Source organism: Lemur catta, chromosome 14, assembly GCF_020740605.2.
Source record: "Lemur catta isolate mLemCat1 chromosome 14, mLemCat1.pri, whole genome shotgun sequence".
Taxonomy (NCBI): domain Eukaryota; kingdom Metazoa; phylum Chordata; class Mammalia; order Primates; family Lemuridae; genus Lemur; species Lemur catta.
In genome coordinates this window covers 14,636,003-14,645,165 of record NC_059141.1, presented here as the reverse complement: position 1 = coordinate 14,645,165, position 9,163 = coordinate 14,636,003, and the positions used below count along the sequence as shown (strand labels likewise).

At 47.0% G+C, this 9,163-nt stretch overlaps 1 pseudogene; it reads left to right on the top strand.

Moving 5' to 3' along the window:
* The first annotated feature begins 667 nt into the window (after window positions 1-667).
* LOC123649864 lies at window positions 668-1,329 on the top strand (annotated as a pseudogene).
* Window positions 1,330-9,163: the final 7,834 nt, after the last annotated feature.

Below are 9,163 nucleotides of genomic sequence, written 5' to 3'. Positions count from 1 at the left end.
AAACCTGCTTATGCCACGACATTGCAATTACCTAATTTATCACTTCTCGGCCTTTTGGCTGAGATCAAGTGCAATTACCAAATTTAATAGAAAAGTATAGCAACCAATGAAATAAGAGGAAGAAAGGAGAACATTGTGGTTTCTATGAAAACTAAATATTATAGATGCTTTGGAAAAATAAAGGCAAGTTACTTTTTTAAAAAGTCCTTAAAATTAAGGAATCTTTTGGGAGTAAGTGATGGACATGCATTGTAGCCTGATACATAAAACTGTATGCAGGCCAGGCGCGGTGGCTCTTTCTTGTAATCCTAGCACTCTGGGAGGCTGAAGCAGGAGGATTGCTAGAGGCCAGAAGTTCAAGACCAGCCTGAGCAAGAGCGAGACCCCATCTATACAGAAAATAGAAAAATTAGCCGGGCGTGGTTGTATGTGCCTGTAGTCCTAGCTGCTTGGGAGATGGAGGCAGGAGGATTGCTTGAGACCAGGAGTTTGAGGTTGCAGTGAGCTAGGATGAGCTCTAGCGCAGGCGACAGAGCAAGGCCCTGTCTCAAAAACATAAATTAATTAGTTAATTAATTTAAAAAATTGTATGCAACTCCATTCTTCCCAGCGCCCTCTTCAACCTCAACTCAAGCCTGTTGCCCACGGGCCTAGCATTGCTTTCGCCATGGCCCTTGGCAATGCTGATGTGCAAAAGCAGATTAAACATATGATGGCTTTCATTGAACAAGAAGCCAATTGGAAAACAGAAGAAATAGATGCAAAGGCAGAAGAAGAGTTCAACATCGAGAAAGATCAGCTTGTGCAAACCCAGAGACTGAAGATTATGGAATACTACGAGAAGAAAAGAGCAGCAGAAGAAAATTCAGATGTCCAACTTGACGAATCAAGCAAGGCTCAGAGTCCTCAGAGCAAGAGACGACCTTATCACAGACCTGCTAATTGAAGCAAAGCAGACTCAGCAAGGGTCAAAGGTACAACCAGGTACCAGGTGCTGCTGGATGGACTCATCCTCCAGGGTTTATACCAGTTGCTGGAGCCCCAAATGATTGTTGCAGGAAACAGGATTTTCCTCTGGTAAAGGCTGCAGTGGAAATGGCAGTCCCTATGTACGACATTGCCACCAAAAGCAATGCTAGTGTCCAAATTGATCAGGAGATCTACCTGCCTGAGGAAAGAGCTGGTGACATTGAGCTCTATAATGGGAATAATAAAATAAAGGTTTCCAACACCCCAGAAAGCTGACTGGACCTCACAGCCCAGCAGATGATGCCAGAAATAGAGGGATCCTTGTTTGGTGCAGATGCCAATGGGAAGTTTTTAGACTAGTCCTTTGGGAGGTAGACTCCATCCTCTGCTCTACTGCTATCATATGGAAGCTTCTGATATTTGAAAAAGTGAGAGTGTCTGTGTAGCTTCCTCTTTGCTGTCCTAATACTGCTCTATATTTATTAGTGGATACCCTTCTATTGCTAATGCCGTTGGTCTAATTGTTAACATTGGGAAAATGTTTCACTTGCTATGATTAGGAACCTACCTAGAGGTAGCTCTCTGGTCCTGCAGCATTAGGTGGGAGCATCAGAAGGTGGCTGCGTGAACTTTGCTGGCGCCCAGGTGTCTAGTCTAGAGGGTGATGTGTATGGTGCTCTCTGCCTGGAAGTCTCTGCTCTTTAGCTTTACAATACGCTTGGCGCATGCATTCCTCCCAGCAATCGTAGCTTCACTGTTACCTGTTTGGGCCTAGAAGTTTTCCTCATCCGTAAAGGAGATTTGAAACCTAAGCCACAAATATGCTTTATTTATTCAAACAAAAGATTTATGTGGAAAAAAGAAAACTGTATGCAACCGTTAAAAGGCATTGAATTGTGTGCTGTAACTAGATGCAGTTTTTTATATGTAAATTGTTCCTCCGTAACATTGATAAGAAAAATATTAAGTTCAAGTGAGAAAATATAAAAGACTGGGAAAAACCCAAAAATCCTCAAAGCGTCTGGCATTCTGATTGTTCTGCAGGTGTCTTTAAGATCTTGCTTCACATTAAGAAAACCACCCCTGGAAATCGTAAATGATGTGCATTTGGCTTAGGCAGGAGAGAGAAGCCAGAACTCCAAAGCACAAACCCACACCCCAAGAAAAGCCTTGGTTGCACATCAAATGACTGGGAAAGAAAACGTCCACTTATCGTGTTTCAATTTTAAAAAGCATTTAGGGTATGTGCCTATGTATTGTTTTATAAAGATTCCTCCTTGGAGCTGATGTTTTGTGATTAACTGTCAACTTCTGCCCTGACCCCATCGCACAGCAAGGCTTCCCCAGTGGACTCATCATCCTAAAAATTCCAGAAATCATCCTGAAAGTGTGGAGTAGTGCCATATTTTGACAAATTCAGCCAACTTATTTTTCCTCCTTTCCTCCAGTGGAGCAGGTTGCTGTTTCTTCCATAGAGCTTGAGTGTAGGAGGCCACAGAGTGCTGGCCCCCACCCTCAGCGTGAGATGCTCAGGTTACAGGAGGCCCTTCTGGAGCCCAGGCTCTCCCAGGCGAATGGCAGGTGCAATCACCTACACCATTTAAATTGTTCTCTGTGTGTGTGTGTGTGTGTGTGTGTGTGTGTGTAGGTGTGTGTGTGTGTGTGTGTGTGTGTGTGTGTGTTTGTGGCTGAGTTAGCTGGGTTTCTTACAGCTTCGATGTTTACATACTGGGATTTGAGCACATATCCACTTATCTATAGCAGCTCGTTCTTTATTATCTCCACCGACTCCTGAGCTATGTGGTAGAACGATGGGCTCTCCCACTTAGAATCACTGAGCATTAACAATAGGAGTGTGCAGCCTGGGCAACATAGTGAGGCCTCATCTCTGCAAGAAAAAATTAAAAATAAAAATTAGCCAGGCCTAGTGGTGCATCCCTGTAGTCCTAGCTGCTTGGGAGGCTGATGCAGGAGGATTGCTTGAGCCCAGGAGTTTGAAGTTGCAGTGAGCTATGATGATGCCACTGCACTCTATCCCGGGTGACAGAATGAGATCCTGTCTCAAAAACAAACAAACAATGGGATTGTGGTCAATGGCACTATCATCCCAATCCTTTCTTTTCTTCTTTCTGTTGGATTCTAATCCCCCTCCCATTGCTTCACAAGGGCACACTACTTCTCTGTCCCTAAACATTGGGCTGGGCCATTGAGATGAATAGAACCTAAGTATGTTTGTGCATTTGGCTTTCTGTCATGTGTTTCTGCCATGTGCCATGAATGACCATGCCCTAAGAAGCCACTGGTCCAAGGAAGATAAAAGACACATGGGGCAGACCTGGACCTAACCTACTGCCTGGAGCCAAGCCAAGTCAACCAGTAGCCTGAAGCAGAGCTGCCTCAGCCAACTCATAAACCATGAGCTAGAAATACATATATTTGTGTTATACGCCATGGAGACTTAGGAGCCAGTTGTTATGCAGCATAGTTGAGTAAAACCCTAACTGTTACAAAGGGGCATATTAAAGAGTTTCTAGTCCAACCCACTGATCTTGAAGCTAAAATTGTTTATTAACTATGATCCTGGCTAGACAGTTTCTGGTCTCAGTTCCATCATCTGTAAGATGGAACTACAGTACCTGACTTACCCAGTTCTCAGGGATGAAATAAGGATAAAGTGATAGTTGTGCGAATGTTTGCTCAGTGTCGTAATCACAGTAATGCTGTTGTGAACCCTAAACTGCTGATGTCCCCCCACTGCCCACAAAATAAAGCCAGCATTGCTCATCATGGTATGCAAATCACCCATATCTGTTCCTGCCGGCCGTAACCACTTCATTTTGCACAATCCCCACGCACTCTGTTGCTGTCACTTGAACCATTTGCCATTCCCCAAACTCTCTGATCCTCTCCCCAATCCTTTTCTCACATTGGTCCCTTCCCTTCCAAAGCCTTTTCCTGCCATCTCACCTTTTGGAAACCTTCATGGTGTAACCAAGATATCACATCCTCCAAATGGTTTTCCCAATCTCTTTAGCTAAAATTAAGAACCACTTCCTTCTAGACACTTCACACATTTTACTTGTATTACAGGCATTGGGCCAAAGTCCATCACCCACACTGAGTGAGAACAAGCTTTCTGAGAGCAAGGATCATTTTTTGTTCATTTTCATCTCCCATGGACCCTAGCCTAGGAAGTACTGTGTGAATGCTCAATGTTTGTCGATAATGAGTATCTTTGCCCAGCTCCAAGCAGCAAAGTCAATGTAGCACATTCTGGTGATATGTTTCTTCCATGCTCTAGTGTGCTCCCTGGGAGATGAAGAACAGTGCTGACACGTGTGCACGGTGACCCAAATAGCTGCCATTTATTGAGCACTTCTTCCAAGGCAGGATCTGCAGTAACCACTCTGCACATACTGTCTAATTTAAGTCTCCCAATAGCCTTCTTCATTTCATTGATGAGACATGGCAGAGACTGTTACACATTGACCTTTTCTTCCTGAGCACCTAACTAGGCCACACTTCCCAGAGTGCCTTGCAATTAAATAAAACCACATGACTGGTTCTGCCCAGTGGAAGGCGAGGGGGAAGTAGCATGTGCCCATAAAAGCCTCCCCTGCAATGCTTCCATTTCCTTTTTTGCCAGTAGATGTAGAGAATCCAGCCAATGACCCTGAGGCCTAGCGCATGGTGGAGTCACAAAAGGCAAAGAGCTTGGGTTCATGAATCACCCACCAGGGACAAGGCCACCTGCTGAATACACCTGTATTGAACTGTAACATGATCATGAACTAAATTTCTATTTTGTTTAGCCACTGAGATAAATTTAGGAGTTTTACTTGCAGCTGTTATATGAGAAAACGGAGGTTCAGTTTAAATGGCTTTAGCTAATTATATAATAAGTTAGTGGCAGAGGGCTAGGATTTTAACCCAAACCTAGCTGTCTCTGATGCCTGTGATTCTAACTACTAGGCTATGTTGCCTCTCTGCTAAGGAAGAGAAAAAAAAAAAAGCACACCCAAATGAAAACAGACTTCCTACTGGAGCAAAACCAGGATTTTCCAAACCATGGCTCCCCATGGCTCCGGAATGTTACACCCAGCAGAGTTTTTCATTGCGTGGTTTTGTGAAATTGCTGAATTGCTGCTTACTTTAATAAATCTCTTCTCACCTGTGCTTGCACCAGGAAGGAGTTGAGGGTGACACAGAGGAGCAGTTCTGGACCCTGGAGAACTTTGCGTTTGTGCTGTTATCTTTGCCACCATGATTATTATCAGGAACACACCACAACTGATGCTACAATCCCTCGCATTCGGGAAGCGTATTAGTGAGGGTTCTCCAGAGAAACAGAACCAGCAGGAGATATAAACATGGATGGAGGGATGGATTTATTATGGGACTTGGCTCATGCAATGATGGAGATTGAGAAGTCCTACAGACCTGCTGTCTACAAGCTGGAGAACCAACCAGGAAAGCTGGTGGTGTCATTCTGTCTGGGTCCAAAGGCTTGAGAATCAGCGGGGCTAAGGTGGAAGTCCAAGTCTGGGTCCAAAAGCCTGAGAATCAAGAACTCCAATGTCCAAGGGCAGGAGAATGTTGATGTTCTAGCTCAGAAAGAGAGTGAACATCCACCTCCTCTGCCTTTTTTTTTGTTCTGTTCGGGTGTCAACAACAAATTGGGTGATGCTTCTTTACTCAGTCTACTGACTTGAATGCTAATTTCTCCTGGGAACACCCTCCCAGACACACCCAGAAATGATGTTTTACCAGCTCTCTGGGCATCCCTTAGCCCAGTCATGTTGACACAATTGACCACTACACATGACAGGATTATGGACTCCAAAGCTCTTTCATTCTCCTTAGTTCACATGAAGCTCACCTCCAGTCTACAGGGGAGGAGGGTGAGCTTCCCCACACTCCCATTTTACAGATGAAGAAACTGAGCTCAGAGAGGTTACGCCACGGGCATGCCCCAAATCGGACAGCTAATGATGGCCTCCAGACTCTGCACTGGTCTGTGCCTGGAGGGTTTTACGAAATTCTCCAGTTTCTCTTCTTCCATATCCCTGTCTTCATCCTGCCATCCCTCTTCTCATTCCTCTCTAGGGTCATCCACTTAGAAATAAATGGACAAAGTCATTGAGCACCTGCATGCCAAGTGTCACACGGAGCACTCACGTGTACTAGATTACGTCATCTTCCCAACACTCTGCGAGAAAGGTGGAATTATTATCGTCTCCACCTTACAGATGGGGAAAAACAGGCTCAGGAAGGGAGAGTGACTATCCCAAGGTCACACAGTGAGTAAGTTAGCTGTGGGGAGAAAGCTCAGCCCCCATCAGTCTATGGAAGCCAACTTTGGCCTGGGGCTGCCCCTCCTCCACCCCCAGCTTTGCTGTGGGAGCTTCGGTCCCCAAAGTGCTGGACTGAGCTGGACTCTCAGTGACCCAGGCTAGGGTGCCCTGCCCTTGCCTGTGACGAGGTGAATATTCACTGTCATTACCAGCTTGGGGACATCGGCCTCGCTGAGGTTATCAATTATGCATGGTCGGGGGCTAAGCCCCTGTACCCTGGGAATGGAAGGGAGAAGGTGCTTTCAACCCGCGAGTGGAGAGTGGCCGCACGTCGGTCACTTGCCTCTCACTTAACTCCTTCCCTGCTGCCTCAGCGCTGGGGACGGCATTGGGCCTGGAGTCCTGTCTCGTGTGTGTCTGCCAGGGCCCGTGCTGGGTGAGCAACTGCTGGGTTTCTATGCCCCGTGAAGCGGCAGCCAGCTCGCCCTGGCCAGGAGGTTCACTTCAGGCCTCATTAGTGGCCCCAGCTCGGATTTACACAGATGTAAATCAGGTCATTAGCACCTCAAGCTTTGGCAAGGAGGTGTGGCCAAAAGGGAATTTCAGGGCGGCGGGGGGTGGGGGCGGGGAGCAAACTTTGAGCCCAACTTAATGTTTAACCTCTGGGACGATGGGATCGCACGTCTTCCCCAGCCCTAGCCCAGGCGGCTTCTGGGCCGAGAGGGGATAAATACTCGGAGATGACAGATGAGGCTGGTGGGTGCGAGGAAATGGATCGCTGAATTATACATCAGACGCAAGGTAGCCAGGCCCGGCCAGGAGGAAGCACCTTCTCCAGAGAAAACCCCAGTTCTCTCCCTGAGCACTAGACTCCTCCTTTGTCTGGAAGGAGCCCCGGAGCACCTCCTCACACAGAGTGAAATTTTCTTGTGAGGGGAAACTAAAGGGAAGATAATTCCAGAAGGGAGAAAGAGGGAGGGGGAGGGAGAGAGAGAGAGAGAAACCCATTTTCTGGTAAATAATTAACAACAAAAAATATTTCCCTAAAAAAAAAAAGAAAAGAAAAAAAGTGCCCAGTAGAACTTTCAACTTCTCCAATTTGGAAAGTCAAAAGTTTAACTGGGCGCCAGGGACCTGATGCCAAAACCAGTTTTCAGCCAAGTCATGCTGGCCGTGTCTGAGCTGTCACCCAGCTCTGGCCATCTCCTAGGGATGACATGGTATCTGGGTGACTGTGGTTGGTGGCCTCTGGATTTCCTCTCGGGTCCCCGGCAGGGAGGCGGCACTGAGGGTATCTCCCCTTGGGTGCTGTGGATCCATGCCCTGGGCTTCACAGAACCACTGAGTATGTTCTCATGCTGGTTGAAAGTTAACACCTAAGAGCATCAGTTTGGAAATCAAACTTGGCTTTCCCACTCTGGCTTAGTCATTACCTGCTGTGTAACCTCACATAAGTTACTTAACCTCTCTGAGCCAGTTTACTTAGCTACAGAATGAAGTCAACAAAACCACTTTTGCAGAGTTGTCACGAGGATTAGACACAGTATATACCCGGGGTCAGTAAACTATGGCCCATGGGCCAAAATCTAGCTGGTGCCTGCTTTTTTTTTAAATAAAGTTTTATTGGAAAACAGTCACCTCCATCGAATTACTTATTGTTCATGGCTGCCTACATGCTACAAGGGTAGAACTGAGTGGTGGAGACCTTGTAACCGGCAAAGCCTAAAATATTTACCTATTAGCCCTTTGCAGAAAATTTTGCCAACACCTGGGATATGTAAAGACAAAGTGTGACACTTCATAAAAGTTCAACATGTGGAGGAGGTGCTGGTTAATATCATTAATATCATCCCAGGGCATTCCAGGTCTGGTTCTTCATTCTAGGAAGCATGGCTCTTGCTTCTCTTGCTTATCTCCCTGCTCATAGGTCCTGCCCTCTGCTGGCACTCTAAGTGCTGGTAATTATGTTGAGGGCAGGCAATAAGTGCTAAGGACAGCCCCTCTCACCCTTGTTAGGATCAGGCAGGCCTCCACCCTTGGTGGCCACCAAGTCACTTAGCAGATGGCAACCTGGGGCCCAGGAAGAGGAAAACCCAGAAGCCAGTGAGATCACATCAGGCCCCAAAGGCAGAAGGACCCCCAGGGCCACGCAGCTCTTCTTGGGAGCCAGCATTTGCCTTGAGATGAGGACCGGGGAGGAAAGAAGGCAGGGAGCCCAGCCCCTTCTAGAAGACTCCCTACAATGCTGCCCCGGCTGTGGAAGGAAAGTGCAGACCCCTCCCACAAAAGAGCGAGACAAATGCAGGACCATGATGCACACATCATTGCTGCCTTCTCAAATGCAGCACGAGTGTTGGAATTCAGTGAATCTCTACGAAGTCAATGAAGGTGACATGCTGAATTTGGCAGAGAGACCTTCTCAATAAACGTGGGTTGATTGATAATATTGCCTTCCCTTCCTTTGCACAATATATCCCTCTCACCGAGGGTATCTCCCTCAATTCTCACAGCCACTCTGGAGGTAAACATTGACCCCGCTTTGCATACAAGGAAACAGACAAAATCTCTGCTCTCCAGGACAGGGCAGCAAGATTCAACCGGAAGCCCTCAAAGCCTTGCCAGCTGCTTTTGTCTCTTTCCGCTTGCTTTGCATGACGCATGTGCATTGGCCTCAATAGCATGGATCGCCCTCTCACAGTGTAGCGACAGGAACGTGAAAAGTAGCCTCTCAAGCCCTGCCCACGATGGCCCCCTTGCCAGCCTCATGGGCTGCTGGGCTTCCTGCGGGTCTTCCCGTGCAGTTGCTGTCCAGTTGCTGTGTGGTTGCTCTCAGGAAGAATCGCGAAGCCTGCAGAGAGCCCAGCTGGAGAGCTTCCTGCTAGCAGTGCTTTAAGTGGTAT